The sequence below is a fragment of the Alligator sinensis genome, unplaced genomic scaffold (genome assembly GCF_000455745.1).
Source record: "Alligator sinensis unplaced genomic scaffold, ASM45574v1 scaffold377_1, whole genome shotgun sequence".
In the NCBI taxonomy this organism is placed as follows: Eukaryota; Metazoa; Chordata; order Crocodylia; family Alligatoridae; genus Alligator; species Alligator sinensis.
This window is the reverse complement of record NW_005842047.1, coordinates 1,829,982-1,852,303: the sequence shown is the minus strand read 5'-3', so window position 1 is coordinate 1,852,303 and position 22,322 is coordinate 1,829,982. Positions and strand designations below refer to the sequence as shown.

The 22,322-nt window shown below is 44.4% G+C and overlaps 1 long non-coding RNA gene across 1 annotated transcript in view; it reads left to right on the top strand.

The window, feature by feature from the left end:
* Positions 1 to 5,520, top strand: part of LOC112550181 — a 7,942-nt gene extending 2,422 nt beyond the window's left edge. Inside the window, exons 2-3 of the long non-coding RNA XR_003093862.1 lie at positions 4,251 to 4,348; positions 5,296 to 5,520. This is a non-coding gene — a long non-coding RNA (uncharacterized LOC112550181). The remainder of the gene's footprint in view (positions 1 to 4,250; positions 4,349 to 5,295) is intronic.
* Positions 5,521 to 22,322: the final 16,802 nt, after the last annotated feature.

The following is a 22,322-nucleotide window of genomic DNA, read 5'->3' as shown; positions in this document are numbered from 1 at the left end:
GGTGCCCCGTGCGGCCCGTGGGGTGGGGGGGCCCCGGCCGGCCCCCCCCCCCCCCCCCCCCCCCGAGAAGCACTGGCAGCAAAGTTGAAAGTGCCACCTACGCTTCTTGGTGGGGAGGGGGCACTGGTCAGTGCTCCCCACTTCTGGTTTTGCCACTGGCACTTCTGAGGTCAGCGATTGGCTGCTGGGGGACCCCCCTGGTTTGGCGATCAGCTGCTGGGGACTCCTCCCCCCATTGGCGATTGGCCACTGGTGTCCCCCAGAGGCAGGAGGCACCAGTCGCCAGTGTGTGGTGGAGTTACTTAGTGTGCTGCAACAAGTGTAGATGGTGACTGGGGCTGGCTGGGGCATGAGGTACTACAGTATAGAGCTGCCTGCTGCCTAGCCCTGCACTGTAGTACCCTCATGCCCCAGCCAGCCCTTCTGCAGCATACTGAGCTAGGGCGCAGCAGCTCTGGGCTGGCAGGCTGACCTTCTGGGCCCCCTGCCAGCTGGGACTGTGCTGCCTCAGCTCAACTTGCTGCAGTCCACATGTAAATGCTATGCCTCAGAGCAATAAACTCCAGCACAAATTGTGGCAGAGCTTATTCAGACGCACTAATTTCACATGTAGATGCGCCCAGTGAGTGGTGGTTGGCTGGTGTGCTCATTCTAGACAACTTGCTGTCTGCTTGATTCCTGGAATGCCTTTTGTGAATCATACTGAAGTCAGCATGAAACCTTCTGATCCAGCTGGCAAAGAGCTTCTCATCAGAGGCTGGATGTCAAGAATCAAACTGTAGTGAAGCTGCCACTTGCAATGACTGGCTCTCACTGGGATAAATAGGGAAACTTTTGTTCTGAAATTTCTGAGTGATGATTGTTGTGAGATCTTATTCCCAGGGGACGTGTCCAATACTCAACAGGTGCATATAAAAGAAGCCTCTTCTGGATCTTGCAACCAGTTCTGGAAAAAATAAAGAACATCACAAGTACAGTACGCTTATATTCCAATTTGACATGCAGAGCCTGGAAACAACACCAGCACCAGACAAGTCCCAATTGGAGTCCAGCTGCTTAAAAATTACCACCCAGCGTGGTATTATCATTCTGCCCTCAGAGAGCTCATCTTGCAAAAAGAGTTATTGATGGCTAATTTCAACATTCCTTGAGCCTGAGCTCATAGTTAAGTGTCTACCCAAAGTTCCCTTAATTTCAAAATAAATGATCTTTCAGCCATAAATAAGAAATGTTTTTCTTTTTTCTTTTTTTTTATGTCAGAGCTAAGTTCTGACATAAATCATTTCTGGGCTCCCTGGACAAATAGCTTTAATATAAATGATCTTATGGAATTTGCAAGAAGTTAGAATCCCAGTTACATGTTTTCTTAATGCCCCAGTGGGCCATCCATTCAAATCCAATGAATTAACTGAATTTCATATTACTTCATAATGATCAAGGCAACTCCTTCACAGGGGTCACTTTATCTCAGACATTGCACCATGGATCGGTGTCATTTGAAAAGTAATTCTACATCATTTGTGAGGACAAAGGTTTTCAACTTATCACAAGGTTACCTGAATTTGCCAGATCATGTGCCATTCTCAAGACATCATCAGACCTTTCTTATGACCTAATCTGGAAATACTTTAGGAAAATGTTGTAGTAGTGATAATATATATAGGTGCCTTCAGGGCTTATCTGTAAAGAACTAAAACCATCTAGGAATGCAGTTTTTGTCTCATTTGCTAAGGTGCAGAATAAAATGTGACAAATCCATGATAATGGAGTGGCTAAGATGCTATGGACTGAAACAGGAAGATTGTTATCTTATTCCCCAGTGGCCTCAGGGTATGTATTGGTCTCCAATAAAGAGGGCAAAGGCATCTGAGGAGCTATACAAGACGGCTACCAAGTCTTCCACATGCCTTCACAGGACAGTATAAACTTGACCTTGGTCCTCAGCTGATGTCCCATCAGTATGGCCCTTTTTACCTGGGAAGCGTCAACCTTCTCAAGTCGACGCTTATATTTCTGGTCCATTCATGATCTTTGCTCCCTCTTTGCTATCTTCATGATAAAGATGTCTCAGAAACGAGGACCGGCAGATATACCTTTCACCAAGAAAAAGGTGAAATTGTTCCTTTTCATTCTTAAAAAGAGCCAAGTCAGCTAGTTCAGTATACCCACTGCTCTCAGCAGTAAAGCTGTTCTTTTGTTTTTCTACTATATGTGGCGATGCCATTTACCTTTGATTTTTTTGAGGTGTTTGCCTTGACAACGCAATCAGAAAACAAGACACAACATTTATGTCTCCCTGAACTACCCAGTTCTGGAGCTCACTGTGTTTCCAACACCTCATGAGAGATGGTCCCTGTCCTGATGAATTTACTCTCTAAATAGACAAATTAGGCAAAGCATGAAAGGATACCATTACTGTCCTCATTGTATAGATGTGGAGCCGAGGTGAAGAGAGATTAAAGGCTTAAAATTCAGGATTTTTTCCATTCTGGGATTGGATGCTCGTTGCTGCCGTTATATTGTTGTATAAACCTACCACAATCTGCTTCAGAGAGGAAGGAATTGGAAGGAAGGATTAATAAGCACATCTGTTCTTGGAAACAAAAATTAATATAGTGTAAGATTTCCTACTGAATTAATTAGTTGATTAAAGATACGCAGCAACAGGTAGGAGAGAGTGTGTCACAAGGAGACCTTGCTAGGATCAGTTGACAATCAGAATCTGCTAAAGGCCAAATAGAACAAGGATGTCTTACTTGGAAAGCCAATTATTCTGCACATGTGATCATATACCCAGGAGAGCTATTTGTTGCCTCACTCTAAAATGAATCTAGCTGTTTGGAGAAACATTAAAAAAAACACTCCTAAAATAAAAGAGCACATTTTATTTTACAGTTTCCAGTGAGGATTAGTGATCCTTTTAATAAAGAAAAGGCCTTGAAAACTTTTATTGTAAAGAGAGAAACAAAATAATGCTAGAAGAACAAACATAATGGTTGATTTCATAGTGCCATATATTTCTCTTGGTCTAGAAGAATGAGAATAGAAATTGCAGAACCTGACAATATAACAGACCTAAAATGACAAAAGGATGTATCAAATCCAAGAATTATGGAGGTGAAAAGTAGCCTTGTGGTGAGGGCATCTTACTGGAACTCGGGCTGAGTTCACCTCCTAGGTATCATGGGTGCCCTGTGGAACTTCGGGAAAGTTAAGTTTTGTCTATATAATGGATATTTTATACCTCGGAAATAGGTTTACTCAAGTGAGCCAAAAGTGAAATCCTGGCTCCACTGAAATCCATGAGAGTTTTGACACTGACTTCAGCAGAGCCTGGATTTCACCCTAGAGCTGTGCACTGCTCAGCTTTCTTGGTGTAGTTACACCAGTGCAAAAATCTGTAACACAAATCAGCCTTTATTTTCTCTCTGCCTCAGCTCCACTTCTGAACAATGGGGTTAATAATGCTTTCTTCTACAATTAGTCTACTTTGGCTACTTAGATTGCAGGCTCATCAGGATAGAAGTCTCTCGTTTAGTGTATGCACAGAGCCTGATTTGGATTGGATAAGGGGTCCGATAATAAAACTGAGAGTAAAGAATAAGATACTGGGAAAAATGATATTCTCTATAAAAGGATTAATTTAAGAGAAGCACAATTGAATATTATCCATGTAACATTCACTTCTTCACAAATGTATTACACACCCCACTGCCTTACGCTAAGCCTATGCAAAATATGTGGGACAAGAGTGCCAAATGTCATTTACACAATATGGCTCTGTGCAAGAGTTCTGGAAAGAAATGTGCTTGAATTCCAAAGCAGGTCTCATGGGAACAACATTCAAAAAGCTATAAAACTACTTGGAAATGTATCATTTTTCTACTATTATTTACCAAAAAAGAAGCAGCTTATTTTAAAAATCAGTGGGTCCTTACCCATCACATGCTGAATAATTTAATCCAAGATTATCTTCCACAGGAACAATTTACCTACCATTTCTTCCAAGGAAGAGAAACATCTGAGGCAAGTAGATTTATGTGCTGAAATTTTTCAAGCAGCAGAAAATAGGCTGTTCTGTTACTTTCTCCATAGCAGCTGATTTTGATGTGAAGTATTAAGTGTGCTTTTAAATGTGCAAAATATTTCTGTGTGCAAATGTCTTTCATGGTAAATATGGATACAAGCTTCTTTTGCCACTGGTTGACTATTAACTCTGTCTGTCTGTCTTTCTCTCTCTCCCTCCCAAGTTGACTTTCTGCAGATGGTGATTAGAGGACCCGTGTCGCTTAGTGAAACAGGAACAAAACACGTTAGCAGTCTGTGGCAAAAGCTTGTTAGTTTACAGGTGCGTGCGCAGCAGCAGAAAACCATGGGGCTGTAGGCACTGCCCAGTGTAAGCAGAGGTAGAGAGCTTCACTGTCCCCCAAGCACCACTGTTCTCCATGAACTTACAGGCCCTCAAGGCCTACTTTGGTCTCTGTCTGGTAGGTGGAGTTCATAGATCTCATAGACATTAGGGCTGTAAGAGACCCCAGAGGATCATCAAGTCCAGCTCCCTGCCCCAGGGGCAGGAAGTCAGCAGGGGTCATAGGATCCCAGCAAGATAAACATCCAAATTTCTCTTGAAGGCGTTCAAAGTAGGTGCTTGAACCTCCTCCGGTGGCAGTCTATTCTAAACCTTGGGGGCTCGGACAGTAAAGAAGTTCTTCCTTATGTCCAGCCTGAAATGGTCATGAAGGAGTTTGTGACCTTTTGACCTCGTCATCCCTTGGGGTGCTCTGGTGAACAGATGTTCCCCCAAATCCTGGTGAGCACCCCTGATAAACTTACAGCCGGCCACCAGATCACCCCTGAGTTGCTCTGGGCTATAAGGTGAGGAGAGAGCTGTCCGTCCTCCCTCTGTCTGGAGCACAGGGGCTACAGTTTTGCATTGTAGCTTTTGTAGAGGTTTGGCTCCTTACACCTTTCCCCATCTCCATTTCCATTGCATGCCTATACAAGAGGTGCGCAAAATAGAGCAGATAGAAATGAGAAGCCTAGTGCTGCAGTTTTCACTCAGATAGCTTCCCCTGGGTTCAGGGGATTTTTTGCCTGTGCAAGACTGGGTCCCAGCTGGGGAAAAGACCTACTAGGAGGAAGGACTACTACTTGATCAATGCTGTGTTGTTGCCTACACTATATTTAAACACATGTATTTCATGGAAATTACGTTATTTTTAATTAAAAAAATGAAACTTCCAGACCGCATGTCTCCATATACCACATGAATAATTGGAGCTATTGCTTTAGCAGCTTGCCCTGAAGTGTCTGCTGTTCAGAATGGGGGCAGCAACTATCGAATCTCATCTGCAGGAATGATGATGAGAGAATAATTGTAGTGATAGCAGACAAAGGTACTTATTATTGCAGAGATGACCAGACAGGCTACGGCTGAACTGAGCTCTACTTATTCCTTCCCCACCTGGGCTCCCAATCTGACTTGTGTTTTATTTTTGTTGGTTTGAATCTGTAATAAAGACCTGGATTAATTTTCATGTGGATGGTGATCATTAAGAGACAGCTGCTCTTTCCTACTTCCCTTTAGTTGCTAAATGTGCCTTTGTTGTTGCTTTAAACCATTTCCCCCCATTTGGTTTTGTATTTGTTGATGTTTCTAATTAAAAGAAAATGGAAGGAATGGATTTTATTTTTGAAAAGCAAAGAAAATACTTGTGCCCCAGTAGTCTGCCAGTGTTGTTTTGCTGTCAAGATGGCTTGCATTTGAGAAAACCTGGCATTTGAGCTTTTCCTTGGCTTTTGAGAGGAGCCAAATGCATAATTCGCTCACAGTCTCTTTGCACTACTTTTCAATTCTGCTGCTGCTCCATTTACAAGAGAATGGAGGGGAGGATGTACAGTGTCTATTTCTTTATTCTGTTGATGACACAGAATGAAGGGGTGTTGGTTTGATGAACTATAGGCCTTTGAAAAGATAGAGGAGGAAACACAAAATGTAAATGAACTCCTTCCCAGATAGTTTCAGTTTTTGTTGCTGACTGTGGTGTGAAATGGCCCACCACACTGAAAGCACAAAACCTCCTAAACTTCTATATAACTCCAGACTAAACATATTTGTTACAGGTACCTTTCAGATTAGACACTGAAAATGTACCTGTAACAATACACTGGCACTTACTTGTCTGCATCAATTGCTTCCCTGCGCCAATGAGCAGCTGTACACACAGACTGAGTACAATTGTCACACATGCAATGGGGCATCAGTGTAATGCATATACCAACATGACATGACATGAAATGCTATGCTTGTTTACAGGTTAAAATGGCATCTCATGTGCATGTGAATGGGTTTATGCCTAATATTGCAGCCCCAATTTTGAAAGGTGAGCCTCTGAGACTTATTCTAGCTAGATATTTACTTCTCCACCCTCCACAGCTGTGGGGCTCTGGTATAAAGAGCTGTTCTAGCTGTCTGCCAGAAATAAAATGAACCACAGCCTGAAGGAACTGAATTATGGAAGGTCTAGAGTTTGATCCTGCACTTTGCCAGGCTTGGAGGATGGCCGAGGTGCTTAGCTGAAATTGTAGAATGGTAGAGAAGCATCCTATCTCACTCTGGGGCAGCTCAAGTCATGGGAGGGATAGTGGGCAGTTGCTATAATGCCGGGCTCGTTGGAGGCAGGGCAATGAAGAAGGAGAAATGGGTAAGATCTTTAGGTTTCTAGGAATTACTTCTGTGGTTCCCTAGGAAAGAAAATTAAAAGGTCTCATTTATACTGCCCCGGTTGGGGAAGCTGAGAGTTAAATATTATAGAGACTGCTGAATAGTAGGCAGCTTTCATATCCCATAGATGCTGAAATGCAGACAAGCAGGTGAGGAACATATGGAGTTTCAGCTTTAAGTCTGGATGTCTTGGCTGCTGTTGGCTTAAGTCTCTTAGGAGTAAATTTTCAAAGCTGTTCACACATCTTGCAGCATGGTTTAATTGGCAACAAGCAATGTCACTTTTACCTCCCCAAGTTTGCCCTGTAGTGTGAGCTGGAGAAATTCTTCTTCTCAAAAAGGCAACACTTTCAGGCATCCAGATTTATGCAGGAGGAAAGTAGGAGAGTGGAGGCTAATACCCATGAATCCATGTGTAAAGTCTCTTGGGGGTGAAAGCTGCAAAAGGGCTTGCAGGAGACCTTGGCACATAGGTGACTCTTGCCCTCAGGTAATGAGTTATGCATGTTTCACCTGGTCAGTCTTAGCTCATTTGAGATGCACTGAATATGCTACTTGTATGTGATGTGCATACACACACACACTATCACTTATCAGGTGTTTGTATTTATGTGAGCACTTCACAAGATGACAGAATTCCCGACAGCTAACCTGGACAAGTACCAGTTGCTAAAAGCTGCAGCAGACATACATTGAGTGGGCATTTGGCAGTAAGCTTCTACTAAAACAGCACTAAAATGAATGTTTCCTTGAGTTTGAAGCCAAAAGGGACAATTATGAAATGTTACTGGATAAGGCCCTCATTGTGCAATGAACCCAGGACCTGCATGGAGTCTATAAATATGTTTGTGCTCCTTACAGAAATGTGGCCTAAGATTTGCTTCAGCTTGGTTTCCATTTTTGAAAATTATCATTCTCTATTATGTACTTAGATAATGTGCAATGCTTGCCATGATAGTCTAAACAGCAACAATGAGCATTCATCGCAATCTTAAGAACATCCTGAAACTAGAAGTTTAGCATACACTTGTATGACCTAATGCTTCCTAAAGCCAATTATTTTATTTAAAAAAAATATTACTGTAAAGGCTCGAGTGGACCTTTGACTTGTTTTTAAATTACTATTCCCAGAACAAGATCTTTTATCTCTGAGCCTCAGACTGGACCATGCATATCAAAACCCTGAAAGAGGGGAGTGTTTTGTAGTGAATATACTTCACTTGCTATTTGCTTTAGCATCAGCAACTTGAGAAATGATGTGTGTGTGTAACATATATGTATAAATTTGGGTTTGAAAGTGGCTTTCTTGTCTTTATCACCCAGCCATTGCAGCCAAACTGGGGCTGTGGCCTTCTTATTTCACACTTTCTTTTTTCAGATGTGGCCTGTGAACCTAGAATGTGTTACATCAATGCAGACACCATGAAAAATAACCAGGACATGCCTTTGTGGCTTCTGATGTAGCTATGGCTCTCTCTAAAACTGTAACAGATGCAAAAGCTAACTGCCAGATACCTAGCGTCTGTGCCAATACCAACAAACCTGCCAGATGCCTGGCAGCTGGTCTTGCCCCAACTCCAGTGGCTCACTTGTATATAAAATGCCTTTTGAACAAAAATGTGTTTCTTTGAGCTATCTCATGAAAATATCTTCCTATAAATAGAGAAATAAATCATTTATTAAGATGAATAACCTATTGATTTCAGCAAGGAGGAAATAGAAGGACTCATGAAGCTTTGCTGATGTATATACATGCAAGTCAAACATTAGAGATTCAGTTTTGGGGGGTGTCCATCAGTGACAGGAACTAGATAATTTACTGCTCACAAGTAAAAGGTCATTCTGTCCCCATACAGCAAGGGCTGGTATCTGTAAGCCAGTATTTACAACTGAACAGACTGTAGATTGCAGAGTAGGCTTGGCTGGGGGGGTGGGGCTCGGGGACTAGTTGGATTTTTATAAACAAAACTTTAGTGGTTACAGTCTGAGATGCTGACAGGAAATCAATGTTTTTCCACCTAATGTAGTTTTATCTGACCAGAATAAACAGTTCTGACAGGATATTGGTGCTAAATTTATTAATGTCTTCTGCAGCTTTGACATTCTGGGAAAAGGTACCTGATACAGCCAGGAAAGGCTCCAGAATTTTGCTCCATTTTTCCCTTCACTTCCTGTTTAAGCTTCAGTTAGACATTTGACAGTTTTAACAGCTGAACTGGAGTGGAACATACAATGCAATGAAGAAAGAAGCTGCAGAAGTGAAGCTGAGGAGCCCTGATGTTTCAAGATTAGAACAAAAAATGCAGCTGGGAGCATATAAAATCATCATAGAAGGAAGAGGGGAAATTTACTTTAGCTCAGCACAATGATGACTACGTTCTCTTAGTTCTTTTCAGGCAATGCTTCTTCCTCTTTCTTTCTCTCCCCCTTCTCCCGCCAAGTGTGATGGAAGTAGGATTGTTGCTTCATTTGGTTAATGTGCTGGTTTCATCACAAGGGTTCTTTAAGGTTAGAGTAGCCGCAGTTCATGAATAAAATGAGTTGGGCGGTCTTTGGTCTATGTTCCAAGGGGCCATCTCTCCACCTCCCAAAAACAGCGTACCACACCTGTCAGAGTTCAGCTTGCTTGGCAGGCTGTCCCCAGGAGTAGCTAAGGAGTGGCAAATACCCAGGGTTTAGCATGGGGGTGGGCAAAATGTGGCCCACGGGCCAGATGCAGCCCACCAGGTCATTCTATCCAGCCCATGGGACCCCTAAAAATTTAGAAAATTAAAATTTATCTGCCCCTGGCTGCCTGTCATGCAGCCCTCGACGGCTTGCCAAAATTCATTAAGTATCCCTCCACCCAAAATAATTGCCTGCCCTGGTTTAGCAGGTCCCAACAGATGTGTATTAGGAGAGAAAGCATAGTGCCCACCTATGCTGTGCGCTGAGCCCAAGACTCCAGTTACTTTCTTTCCAGGCTCTAACACTCTGCACACTTGTACCTAAGATGACAAGAATGAACAAGGTCCATTTGCAGTTTGATCTGTGTTACAGCCTATTTGTGCTCTTTGTTTACAAAATCATTCCAGGGATGAGGAGACTGGATGCAGAACTCTATGTCCCCAAGTCTCCATCTGGTTTCATGAAAGCAGGCCCCTGGAGGGAGCTGTGGGTCCTCTGTGGGGGTGGCAGGATCTGCTCACAAATACATGGGGCTGGGTCTTGACTCATTGGCAAGCTAAGGAAAGTCCTAAAGCCATACATACAAATGGGCATAACTAATACACCTCTTTGCAGTACTGTATAGGTTCTGCAGTAATCGGGAGTAATTCCATTGATTTTAACACTGTTAGAGTGATGTGAGGCTAATATCAAAGAAGACACGCAGGCAGGACTCGCAGCATTGGGCTGTGAGCTCTGTTCCGTTTACCCCGCTGCAAACTTTTTGAAGCTCATTCTTTTGGCTGGCTGCCATTTTTGCACTTAGCCAGACTGAGAATTGAAAACTATACTAGCTCATCTAGCACTTGAAGATGCTCTGCTTACTTTAGGAAGCATTAACAGGAACATTTTAAAGAAAAGTGAAAATGCCAGTGAACCTAGCAGTGTCGCTCAGGTTAAGGTAAGTTGAATACGGTTTTCTCTCTAATTTTATTAGAGTCAGCATAAAAAAGACAGTCTAGTTGCTCTATACTAGAGACATTCTACCTATTAAAACCAGGTTTTCATAAATCAGTGTGCGCTCTTTAACCTGAGTTATCAAACACTTTGGAAATGAAAGGGGCCATTCAAGGCTGTGCCCTGGCAACACCAGGACAATGTACGTTTCCCAGGACCTTGTCTACTGGTGGGTTTCATCTCCCCAGACTTTTGTGAGTTTCAAGGAGATGAAATTTTGAAAAAAGATCAAAAGAATCACTTGTTTGTCCAACCTGTTAAAGGCTGCTTAGCAGACACAACTTGAGGGTTTTTTGCATGTTAAGTGGCAACTATAATACTGCTCACTTACTCCTAATTTAAACATTTGGGACTTAGCTGGAAAAGATATAGGGCCAAATGCTGATATCCCATTACCTTAAACACTGGCTATCACAGGGAGCAAATCAGGCCTTGTGGGGGGTGGGGTAAGGGATGGGACTCCCTGTGCTCATCTCTATTTTATTACTTCAGTTATTTTATCACAGAAAATGAACACAACATCTTCCTGCCCCAGTGCAGAGCAAGGACAGTGCAGGGTAAGGCTTGCATTTAGATGGAGGAACCAGTTCAGATGAACTAGAAACCTACCCAGAACTCAATCCAGGACCTTCATTTAGCCTGCTTTTGCAGTTCAGAAGAATTTAATTTTCCCCTCTCATTACTCATTAATTAATTAATCATTAATTTTCTCTAGTCACTGCATTTCTCAGGTCTAGTCAGAAGTGGATAGAATGAGAGGCAGGTCACACACTATTTCTGGCTCTCTTGGAAGCAGGATGTGCTGGAAATCTGACAGGAGAGCCTGTTCTGATGAGAAACCCAGCCCAGGTTTGCAGATCTGAAGATCTTCAGAAAGGGCGTCCAAGTTCTTTCCTGTGCCAAACCTCCTAGCCATTTGTCTGTCACGGCCTTTAAAAAAGTTAGTCTTTTGAAGTTTTTGATCCCTTTTTTAACGAACAAATGTGTTTGTGCTACCACTGCAGCTGTTACTAGGACTTACTCCTTTTTCCATACAGGTCAATGGCAAAACTAGCAGTAACTTCAGTCAAGCCAAAATCAGGCTCTTATTTGCCAAAGCTAATTTATTACAGTGAGTGGCTAGATGTAGCATCTGATATCCTGTTCCTCGCAAATGAAGTTAATAGCAAGTCAGGCTAGTCATAAGAGATGCAGGAGGTGGGGGACAGATGCACATAAAAGCAGCCATTCCAGAAACAGGAAGGCAGAAGCTCTCTGGGAAAAGGCGTTGAACCCCAGGTTTATCTATAACTTTGGGAGTGTTTTGTGACTGCAGTCTACTTTACTGTGACCAAGAAACAAAGCTTTTCCTGCCAAAGAGTAGGTGAGCAGTTGTGTTTCTTGCTAAGTTCTTTTACCAAAATATACCCCAGAGACTGGTTAGAGAATTTGGAATTAAAACTGTGACTAAAGCCATACGAAAGAAGAAGACCGCAGAGACTACCAAAGCCACCCTGAGACTTTAGCGCAGCCCTGATCAAAACAATGCAAATAAAGCAAGAATAGCAGCACCTGGTATGTTTGGGGTTTAGAGAGAGTGGGAGGCAGCCAGTTGGGATGGGAGTAGTGGGGACTGTATTTAGTCCTTGAGAAGCTCTATTCACAACCCAGTTCTTCATGCCCCAGAGTTTGGGTTTGGATCCAAACTTCTCAGAGAGTCCTGACTCTTACCTGCCCCAGATGGGTTTGGGTATATTCTCCAGCTTTGTACAAATAGCAGAGGCACATGTGCTGACTGCAGAGAAGAGGACAGAAAGGCAAAATGCAGTGAGATCACATCTGTGGGGGTCAGCTACTCTCCCTCTTGCAACAGAAGAGTGAGGGAGAAAGTGGTGGGCAGCCCCCAAAAATGCATCCTCCAGCCCTGTGAGTACTATCAGTGGCTAGAAAGTGTTTAAGCCACTGATCAATTTTACCATCTGAAGTGTGGGAGACTCCTCTTCCATACCCTACTTGAAGATCCCCAGTTGCTTGGGTTTTTTGCTAAGTGAAAGCTTTTAACTTGAGTGACTAAAATGTCAGATTGCTCCAGATGAGCCACCCCCCAGACCTGGGTCCCAGCAAGAGAGCAGTGGAAAAGATGATGCTACAGGAACCTCAGTCCATACACAGGCTCCCCCATGCTGAGGGAGCATTTGCATTCCAATACCACTTCAAATATATATTCTACAACCGGGTGCTCACTCTGTCCTGTAAGGCCAGTACAGAGATCTGGCAAGGGGGAGGTCTAATGTCCTTGTCTTCCCCATATGCCCCTGAAGCACCTTGTACTTTATGCTGTTCTGGTCTGTGAATCAGGAGTACTTTGCTTCTGCCTCCCCACTGAGCAGTGGCGCTCAGTCTTTCCATCATGCAGGCCAGTTTGTGTGCTGGCCTTGGGACTGTGAACTGACCCTGTTCACTGGGCCAGACCTTGCATGCTGCAGACCAGCCCTGCCTGCCTGTCCAATCCAGGCATGCAGGGCCATGTCATACAGGCCGGGTCCAAAAAGCAGTGGCAGGAGAGTGTTGGCAGTGTTGATTACCACAGGGCTCTACAAGCCATGGCAATTCATGCTGCCATTGCTCCCCTGCCACCAGATTTCTGGACCTGTGGGGAGCCCCACCGGCTGGATGATTTGGCGTTATGCATTGGGTCCAGCTAGCAGGCTATACTTTGACCACCACTGCCACAGAGTGATTTCTTCTTTTAGGACAGGCTGAAAGGGGTACAGTCTACCTTTAGACGCATGGTGGAGTTTGTACCTGCATGCCAGAGCACAGCCAAGCTTGGCTTGAAAAGTGTTTCCCAATCTCCCCCCTTTTCTTATTCTTCCTCCCCCAGACCCTCCACTAATAATAACAATGTAACACTGGGTTTGTATAAATGCAAGCCTGGATGGTATTGCAGAGTTTTCTTGTCTTTTGCTATCAAGCTGCACATGAGCTCATGGCCTTCCCCAGGAGCTGTATTGTAGCTTTTCATTCTGCAAAGGAACAAAAGACTGTTTAACTTCCCATTGAGTGAAGAGAGGTTGCTGTTTCTGAATACACTTGGGTATGTGTACTGGGAGGAGATGAGCTGGGGGAGGGAAGCCCCTTATGGTAATTCCTGTCTCCCCCTGGGAAGAGCAACTCTTGCCCAGATTGTCTGTCTTCATAGACACAATGCAACAGCTTCTGCTCCAACAAGGACTTGTCCCCAGGAGGAAGCTATTTAACAGCAAATTGGCTTGGTAATTTTCAGTGATGACCTTGTGTTAATTACAAGTTGCTATATTAGTAAATCTCCACTGAAAGCCAGCTGTTGTGTTGGCATTAACTCCTTGACTCATAATCAACTGTTTGTTTACTAAATCCCAGGATGATTTTTTTTTCAATGTCCCTCTATGTTTTCGTTTCAGCCATGCTGCCAGGTGAGGAGCCACCTCCTCCTGCTTCCTCACCCCCAACTGCGTGTTACATCCTCCTCTCCCTAGAAGAGGGGCTATAACAGGGTCTTCTGGGCCAAAATCAGGATACCGGGGATTTGCATTGCGGCAGAGCCCAGGAGTTCTACACTGGGACCAGGACCCCACGGTGTTAGGTGCTGTACAAACACTGATCAGCTAAAGCAAATACATAATTAATTGCTGATAATCATGTAGAGAAACTTCCAAAGCACGGTAGTTATCCTGAAATAAAGTGTCCCAGGCCATCCACCAAGCAATAGCTATGCCAATGAATTTCCCCATGTGGACAATAAAATGTAAATCTCCAGTAGGCTAGGGTGACTTGCCTGCCAGCACATCCTTTTGGAAGAAGACTGAAACTAAAAGAGGCTAATGGCTTGCTCTCATAATGGTAGATAATACTGCACTTAAACAGTGCTCTTCCTTTGCAGTTCTCAAAGCAGTTTAGAAATATCACTGTTCTCAGTTAATAAATGAAGGGGACAAGAGACTTGGAGAGGCCCAGTGAATTGTTGGCTCATAAGCCAAGACTCCTACAGTTGGTGTCCCATCTGCTGCTTCTCCATACCTCCTCATAACAAACTTCTTGTGTCAAGTGTGCTGAGTGAGTGCAAAGGAGTTGTATCCACATACCATTTTGGGACCTCCCCCTCTTCTTCTCTGCACCCTCTTCCCCTGCTCTGCCTCTTCCCTCAATCCTTAGAAGAGTAATGTGCATCTCTGTAGTCACTTCTGTTTCAGTTCTGTTTCTGTATGTCTCAGCTCTTAATACAACTGCAGGGTTGATATATTTTGAGGGGTGTTTTCTGTCTATCTCAATCCTTTGTACAGACTTAAAAAAATTTTTTTTTTAAATGATGCTGTTCCACAGACAGGCTCTTATTGCCTGGCATGGAATTTGAGTAGGACATCAGGGTTAACTAGTCACGTGAAAGTGAGTGGTGATCTCTTTCATGTTCATAAGCACCAAAAACTGCAGGTATATTTATATTACCATAGTGCCACAGACCACGATCCTGTTATGTTAGGAGCTATGGAAACACAGCATAGATGATGATTTCTATAACTCTCCACTTGGAACTAGTACAGCATTACTGCGTCAACGGGCATCCTACAGAAGCACAGGTTCTGGGCTGAAAAGGCACATGTTAGTGACTTACCACAGCTACCTCCTGGAGTGCTGCTGGTTTTCCTGAGATACCATTCAGTTAAATACAGATGTGGCTGGATGCAGCTTAGTGGATGTGCGACAAGCCTGTTGTTTGAAGTGTGCTGACTCAGACTGTCTTCCTAATGTGTCTGTGTTGGGTGACTGCAGGTCAGCCTTCTTCATGCTAACATATTCCCCCAGGTGTTAGTCTAGCTCTGGTACAACTCCCTTCATGGAAACACCAGTGTAGCCAGGGCAAGGGCAATATCATGCTTCCAAGAACTCTAGGTTGGTGTTTCCACCGGCGTGATGGCTTCAGTAATGGGCCAGAAGCAAGAGAACCTGAAAAGTCACAGCAAAGGCCCCTGTCTCTGTTCTTCATTGGCCAACTGTGCAACGAGCTCATGCAGGGTTTCTCCCAGACCACTCTGGTGCATAGGAGGAGTGCTCTGTGCTCTAGGCACTAATGACATTACATAAAGGGAGTGACCTTAACATTTACCTCTGCTATCAGCCTGAGAACAGCTGATAACTATCAGCCAGGTGGTATGCTGTAACTCCCATCTATTAGCTTTGTGTTTGTCCTGTCTGTATCCCCCTATCATGTACTGTTTCATAACTGCATTACAATTTCTTTGGGGAAGAGATTTTCTTTGTTTTTTTGTTATATGTGTTCACAGTACCAATTGCAAAGAGATCGCTATGGGGAGGGCTTAATGCCACTATTACATATGTAGTCATGCCTGCCTGTACATATACCTTGTACATGAGACCTGAGCTGTCTTATCTGAAGGCAGCATAAGCAGAGCTGGTTCTCTGGTGGTTAGTGCATTTTGTTTTAGGACAGGGAAGAGGACTTTCAAGGCTGAAAGAGACTACTACAATCTATGTAACAGGGGAGAACACAGGCTTGAACTGCACTGCCATGGCAGCAGCTGAGTTTAGGCCAAGTACTAAGTGAGCAGCTCAGCTGTGCAAGCTGCTGCAAAGGCGAGCAGGCAGCTCATTGAGCTAAAGGGGAACACCTGGGCTCAGTAAGGTGACTGAGGAGGGTTGCATGACTAGAAAGGGTGAGTAGCTCAGGGAAACAACAACTTAACTCTGAGCAAGAGTAGTTAGGCCCTGATTGCCTAATGAAGGGGAGCTCCTGCCTTCAAGAGTGGCTGCAGGGAATGTGGAAACTGCAAGAGGACTTTGTAGCACATAGAGACCTGAGGTAGGGTATAAGATGGTGTGAGAAATTGCTGGGCTCCTGTTGGCATTTTGTGTTTAAGTAACTGGAGGACTCTACTGTGGCTGTATGGGTGGTGTAGAAGCCACAGCACTTTGTGTTTGGGTCCTGGAAGGGCCAGAGGGCAGAGATTCATAGGTTGTAAGGCTGGAAGGGACCTTGGAAGATCACCAGGTCTAGCCCTGTACACCAAGCAGGAAAGATAACTGGGGTCAAGTGACCCCAGCATTTGAAGATTTCTAGGATAAGTGATTACACCACCTCTGGAGGGAGCTTATTCCACAGTCAGGGAAGAGAAAGCAGATGGGGCTCAGGAGGGACAACAGCTAAGTAGCTGGACAGAGCTGGAGTAAGACCTACATGACATAGGTGTGGCTATGGGGGAGGATAGAGCCCATGATTAGAGCCTTTAAGGCACAGCTGGAACCCAGATGGCCATGATTTGGGTATGCAGGGCCATAACCAGCACGTGAAGGACCAGTTGAATGCCAGTAAGAGAAATAGCACAAATATGGAGTAGAACCATTTTTGTTAGTGGACTGAGGGTCCAGTGATGAGGAGTACCAAGGGTCTAGCTGAGACTACGGGCAACACCACCAGGACTACCCCAAGACACTGGGGCAGCATCTATCTCTATGTGCTGTTACCCTGACAGCAAGATGTGACAGACAAGACAGTGAAAAAGTATGCTGAGGAGATTGAGCGAGGGGCAGGATTAGGGATGCCACTGCTATCCTCAGGCCAGTCCTGCCAATCTATTTATACACAGTTACTGCTAGGCAGTTGTGTGTGAAACTTCTCTTCTGGTAGCTTTCACCTGAAAACAGAACACAGAGAAGTTGCTCGCTGCTCATCTAATTGGATACAAACATGCTTGTGACTTTGTGTGATTTTTTTTTTTTTTTTTTTTTTTTTTCTTCAGTTAAATTTTAATCTGTGGACAACTATTCTGGTAAGGGTAGACATTAAAATGGGTTTTGATGAGGGCCTTGAAGGACATGGATGTTCTAGAGCAGTGGTTCTCAACCTTTTTTGTACCAGGGCACATCTGTAAACATCAATGGCCAGTCCTGCTCCCCGGTGTGTGGGGTAGGAGGTGGGTGTGGGGCAGGGGGACCCCAAGCAGCCCCTTGCAGACTAGATCTCTGCCAGCCTGCAAGGGTAAAGCCATGGTTTCCCACTTCTCTCCTGTAAAGGAAAATCTATTTTTAAAGTTTGTTTGTGACCCTTTCATATATTTTTGCGACCCACTTCTGGGTCATGACCCACGGGTTGAGAAATGATGTTCTAGAGGAATCAGGTGGCTTTGCATGTCAGCAAGGAGAAAAATGGTAGGAAGTTACCATCTGGAAATGAGAGCTAATTCTCCACTACTGCATACTTGTAGTCACTGGCACCTGTTAGAATGGAGTGTAAGGTGTACAAGGGTCTGGAGAATCTGACTGTGAAGGGTCATTTAGCTGGTAGACAGGACAGGAAGATGGTCTGTATGACCATTGTCACTCCTCAACACTGTGGATCCTCTGCTCTCTTTTTTTGACCCTCCATTTAAGATGTGAGGCATTTTCCTTGAGACCCAACAATGAGCCTCTTTTAAGATTCCAGCAAAACCAGAACTAACATTCCTATTTTTTTTTCTTTCTTTCTTTTTTTCCTGTGGTAAAGGACATGCAGGAAGAAACCGAAAAAATCCCTTTCAGGCTTTCCTTATTCATGCGGAGGGAACCTTTCTGTTTGTTTGAAAGCATTGTAGGTTGCCTTTAAGGGAGGGTGAGAGACTTGACAGCAATGGAAGGAATAGGTGGGGTTAGGGAAAGGGGGTGTAGTACACTTGAGACCTTTGTTCTGCTTAGTCACAGATGATGCTAAACAGTCTGTTTAAACAGGACTGACACACACCAAAACAAATGACACCTCCTCAACACCCTCTACAGTCAAAGTCAAATCACTGAGGTGGCCTGGGTGGGACTGAGCAGGCTGGGCTCAGTGGCTTGTATGTCAATTTTAGAGTATTGTACAAGTTCAGATTACAGCATGATGCATGTGCTTTCCTGGGTGGTGTTGGGGGAGTGACTGCAGCAAACCAGGACCTATTTTGAACCCTGAGCTTTGTAGCTCATCCCACTACTAACTAGGACTGAGCAAACAGAGGGGATGAACCCATACATACCAGGTCAGTATTGAAATCCTTATGGGAGAATTTAAGTGGACACACACAGTTCTGTGTGTGTGATCCCACTGCACACTGGCAAAACTATCTCCATATGTTAGGACAGGGGTGATCTGCTCAACTCTGTGGCCCCATGGGCTGGATAAGTAGCATGGGGCCAGTCCACAGGCCAGATTCTGTGGGAGGAATTGGTCGGCAGCCAGATCCAGTGCAGAGTCAGCACATGGGGGCTAGTCAGTGGGTGCAATCCAGTGCACCAGCCTGGCCCCACATGCCAGATCCAGGCTGGAGCAACCCTGCATGCTGGATCTAGCCATGGGGTGGCCCCAGATGCTAGTGCAATCTGGCACAGAGCCATGTCATCTAGATCCAGAAATCTGGTCATGGGGAAAGCAGTGGCAGCATTAATTGCTCTAGAAGCTGTGGAGTAGAAGACCAGGCCCCACAGGGTGGATTCTGCTCGTAGGCTGGAAGTTGAGCACCACTGTGTTAGGAAATTAAAGCAAAATAGGATTGCTTCAGTTCAACTGTCATTGTCTGTGGCCTGTGATATTATTATTATTATTATTATTATTCTTTGAGGCTGGAATTGGGCCCCACTGTGCTGTACTTGTCAGACTGAGCTCTTCAGAACTGTCAGTACAGACTAGACAAGTCTGGGAGGAGAACTAGAGATGTACAGAAGTAAAGTGACTTTTCCAAGGTTACATGGAAAGTTAGTGGGATAGGGTCAGGGCCTAGTTTCTCTAAAGGAACAGGAACATTAAAACCACATATCCTATGTTAATGATGCAAAAATAACTGTTTTCATTGAAATTTGACTAGAACCCAGAGTCTTAGGTTGATAAATTGCCTAAAATAAAATGGAAACAAACTGTGTGAATAAGTCTTCTCCAGGCCCCAGCAGCACTATGGTTAACCTATTATCTGCTCTGTTAAATATTTTTCTTTAGCTACCAGATCATTGAAAACCATCAAAAACCCCATTGTTAAAAGGCAGTTTTTTGCCTCACGTGGTGCACAGCAGATAGTACACGTGCAGTCATTTTTCCACCTGAGCTGTACATTGCTCACTTAAAATAAGTGTCTCCAATTTAGGTCTTGTTTCAAGGTAAGCTAAAACCATCAGATACCTTAAAAGATGGCAGCAATATGAACTCTCAAAGGGTTTGCTGGCTAGTTTTTATTTATCTGTTCAATGGCTTCTGGCCAGCATTGTGAGGAGGTGTAATGAGAAGGAACATGCCACCAACAAAAAGAACCAAGAAGTGCAACAGAAGAGCACCGAAAGGGAGGCTATGAGTGAGTGTGTGTGAATGCTTCAACAGCTTGTGGTTTCCTTTTAACAGTATTTAAGGTACAGTTAAAGTCTAGCAGTATGCCCTCTGCTCAGGAGGTCCCAGCCTTCTTCTGGCACTTGAGTTCTTTGTCAGATCTCTTTCCACTCCCCACCTCACTACTTCTCCCCTGCTGTGCAGGTTCTCAGGCTCATGGCCACTTCATACGGGACACAGGGGGTGCCTGTACATGAGCATGTAGGCTGCTCCGATGCACTGTAATTACAGCACGTTGGAGTGGACTCAACTGAGTCTGCTGGAGTGTGGCAATTACTGCACTCCAGCCAGCCTCCCATATCTCATGTATCAGCATCCCCATGCTTCAAAATGGTGGCAGGGGAGCAAGCTTTATTCCAAGTGCCCCTGCTGCCACTTTGAAGCATGGGGACCTTGATGCATGAGACACTGTGGCACCTTAAGTAGAGCAGCTCTTGGAGCTGCTCTAAAACACTCCCTTCCCCCCCCACCCCCAAACACACACAAAAGTGCCTTTAGTGTCAGTTAAAAACGTGAGCATCTACAAATTTATGACAATATGCAGGCATTGTGCATTGGCCCTGACCACCCAACATCTAGGATAGTGAAGTGCCCCCATGGTCCATCACTCCCCCTAGTATAACTGAAAAGAACCCCTTATGATCTATATAATCTGAGGTGTGGTGAGGGGGGCACAGAATGGATACTTGGGTCCTGTTGATGGTCCCTATGCAGTTTGGGAAGGCCATTTGTTTGAGCCCAGTAATGACCTCCTGTTGGTCCCTGAGCTGGATGAAACAAGGCCCCAGCTTGTCAAGAATAGCACTGCACACTTCATGCATCACCATGTTTGTCATAGTCCCTCCCATGCTGAACTGGTTGGTGATGGAACAGAGGCTGGCTGTGTTCACCAGCTTCCAAATCCCCAGGGCCATGTGTGTTTCGATGGGCTTCAGTGTCCTATGTCCTGGTGCTGGAGCAGGAGGGCCTGCTTGGCGCACAGGTCCATTAATGTGCCACAGGACATCCTAAACTTTGCCACTGCTCATTTCCCCAGGTTCTGAGCATGTGATACTCCTAGTGACAAGGTGCCTTACGATACTGGTTCCCACAGCATCCCAAATTGTGTGGTATCGTGTTGTGCCTCCTGTGAGTGGGTCAGCGTGATGCCTGTGACAGCTTCATGATCCTCAAAGTAGTGGCTTACCACAGCTAGGAGTTTGTGCCACTGAAGTATGGAGTGCCTGTGGATTAGTGAGGCTGGGACAAGGATTTGCTCAGTTCTGCCACTTGTCACCTCCAGGAAGACCTTTTAGATCCAAAGTCTTGCACCTGACAATTTGTCAGACTCTATCCCAACTACACCATTGGTCTGATAAAAGATATCACTCTGAGAAATCCTTGCCCCTTGTAATTTCTGGACCATTATGGCTGCAACAACACTTTTACACTACCAGAACTATGTTATATTAATTATGCTCTGCACATGCAGAGGGCCTCAGATTTTCAGGAGATGGGTGCCCAATCAGTGATTTTGCTGGGACTGCACAGGTGGGACCCTTTGCAGGAATGGAATTTTAATTACTGGAACTTAAAAAAATAAAATATATAATACATACACGTGAGTATATGTACATGTGAGTGCACACAAGCCAGGAAATGGAAAAGGTTGATGCTGTAACAATAGTAATGGCATATTCACACTGCACATAAGAGGAATTCTTTCTCCACTACAGCCCATGTGCAACACTGCAGCAGCATATGGGGCCATAAAACCCCTGCAGGCAGCTAAAGGGGAATTTTCTTTGTGCAGACAATACATAAGACTGGCAGCAGCAGTCCGACACTGGCCCCTTGTAATCTTTATCACAGGCAGTGGAAAGAGAGCCCTTCTAGAACATGTTGCTACAGAGTTTCAGGCAATTCCACATTGTAGAGAGCCCATAAAAAGTCTTCCCAGATTTACCCAAAGAACCTTGTCTGCCATAAAAAGTCTAGGTATGAGTGCTACAATTTAAGATCACTCTTGGGGCTTTTCTAAATTTAATATTTGGTGGAGTGGAGGTGAGAACAAGGGCTGCGCCAGCAATCAATCTGCCAGGAACTCCAAAGGCGCAAAGGTATCTGAAAGCCACCATTGACCCATCTCCCCTCATGCTGTGTCTGTGCATGTCCTGCAGCTCCTGTGGACACAAAACATGCAAGTCAGAGTATTTAGGGTTGCTAGTTAGACCGTTATATGTAGTGACTACAGGAACCTTTTGTAATTCTAATAATGGAGATTGACTGCATTTATTGTTTTCACTGTCTTTACGAAGTCATGTGATTCAATTTGGAGAGAAGCATTAAAGCAAGTAACAAGATCATTGGACATTCCAAACAGGATCACTGCAATTATATATGGTATGCATGAAATCTAGTGAGATAATTTCCCAGTGACCTCATGCTAAGCCACTGGTTCAAGTTAAAAGTTTGGTGTAAGAAAAGGAGATGCAGAATTACCATGGCTTCTTGTCACGTTCTTAAAGTTGACGTTAAGAATATAAAAGGGACTGCAGATGATTCAGACCTAAGCTCCTAAATTTGTGCAGCTGATATTGC